Genomic DNA, 2304 nt, shown 5'->3' with positions numbered 1-2304 from the left:
CCTTGTTTGCAGACCACATATCCTAGCAGATTCCCAAAGGGAATGCGAAATGTGCACTTCTTTAGGTTCAACGCAATCTGGTTTCGATGGAAAGTATCCAACATCAAACGTAAGCTTGCTACATGGTGCCTAAATAATCCAAAAATAGTCCAATCATCCAAATAGACCTCCAAAAATTTATGGATGTATTCTTTGAATGCGGCTACCACGATGTGCGAAAATATAGCTGGCACATTCTTCAGTCCAAACGACATTACGGTGTATTAAAAACATCCCCATTCTATTGTGAAGGTCATCTTGCTCCTATCTTCTGGTGTGATATTGATACGATGGTATCTCGAGAACCCATCTGTGAACGAGTATGCTTCTTGGGTACTTCATCTATGAATGGTGTTGGGAAAGGATGCTATGGGGTAAAATGTACGATGTATGGAGAATGTAAATACCCTCAAATGTCTTCCCGAGACCTTTGATAGACTGTAAGATTATCTGCAACTGCACAAAGTTACATGCATGTTCATAGATAATAACTAACTATCAAAGCATTAGAAATAGATTATCCCAAGTCTCTGTGTAGATTTGTTTGGAGATCACAATGCAGCCAAGTGGAACTCCCTCAAAGTTGGCTCCAAAGTCAAGTCCTGCACATAGAAGAGACAAGCATAATCATAGCATACAACTCTGATAACTAATACATGAATATATAAAAGAACGTCTAATTGCATACAACTAAGCTACTCATGGTAATAGGCATTGAACAAACAACCAAATGAATGATAGTATCAACACCATGAGTAGACAATACAACTGCAGTTCTATATTAATGTTGGAAGAGTGATTACAACCATCTGTTGTATCAACCTTCCTTTACCCCTCCAGCTTCTCTCTCTCTCTCTCCCTTCTTTCTCATTTCTTATGATATGAGTCAATGCTCAATAGTCAAGTATGCTATCCTTTCAAATGCTCTGACCTCTTTCACATTAACCCTCACTTTGCTTATATATCAATTGAGTTAGGGTTGCTAAGCTCCTCCTTGAGTTCACTAGGGGAAAAGCAATGAACTTGTCATGCTTTTCAGCTCTTTCCCATTTGCCTCCCTTTTTCAGATTAGAAATCCTCCAAATATCTCGAATTTGGATGTTTCCTTGCTTTTCTTGAGTAATTTTAGGGACAAATATCTAGATATTTGTGAGTTAATTCATTCCTTTGACCCTTGGAACTTCACCAAGTTTCACTAACATTGTTCCCATACTAGCAACATGCTTTAGTAGGGTCACTAACGAACCTCCAGGCTTGGTAACAAGATTTATAAAGCAGGTTGTTAGTACACAGCTAGCATTAATGTGGAATCAAGACCTGTGATTGTGGTCTTTGTTTAAGCTATCATGTCTTTCCCCTCTAAGTTGATGAGGAGGTCAATTTGTTGTATAACATATGCCCCCTAAAGTATGAGATTAGAGGCAATGATGGCCAAAATACTTTACTAAAACTGTAATTTTCCTTTCAAAAAGAGAGAGAGGATCAAAGCTTCAGATGGTACTGGAAACCTGATACAACACATATATATAAACTACTAAAATCATGTCCTGATTCAGGTATTCCCATGTTCAGTGGCTATGTCAGAGTGATTTTCTCCAAATAGATATGACAAATGTTGGTCGTCAATAAGCACAATGCGGATCCGGTGTCATAATAGAATCATCCTGATAAGCTGTATCCAAAAAATAATATTCACAACTTGGGAGAAGAAACAAGGCTGAATGATGCAAGCCTCTACCCAAGGTCTTGATTTTCGCTTCACCGAATAGCGTAGATCAATACATGTGAATATATGCATTGATGTCGAAAATGCACAAAATCATCTGATTACCAGTCAATAATGGAGACTGTTAACATACGTGAGGAAGGCCACCGATAATGGTGATGGTCTCCAAGATGCATAGTATAATCTAATAAGTGTGAAAGATGTGTTTGTCATTGAACACCTGTTAGAATCGCTTAACCAGGAGCCAATAATGAGAACCCCTGATCAAACACTAGGAAACTTGCCACTAATGACTGCAAGTACCAAGGCACTGAATGTGTTTTTGGGTTGTCTTCCTAGATAGAGTGTTGAAGTCGATAGGAAGAAACCTATCGAAAGGTAGGCAATAATGTGTCCTACATCAATCAACACGAAATGGGACAAGAATGATTTTGTTTTTTAATGAATCTTTTGAGCATTTGGGTCTAAACAATGGAGATGGAAGGATATGCTTGGTGGGTTGATGGAGGAAACAAAAGGTTAACCCTTGAACAATAGAA

Source organism: Pinus tabuliformis, chromosome 6, assembly GCF_031772625.1.
Source record: "Pinus tabuliformis cultivar Carrire ecotype Pingquan chromosome 6, CPIR1, whole genome shotgun sequence".
In the NCBI taxonomy this organism is placed as follows: Eukaryota; Viridiplantae; Streptophyta; class Pinopsida; order Pinales; family Pinaceae; genus Pinus; species Pinus tabuliformis.
Note: the sequence above shows the minus strand (reverse complement) of the source record.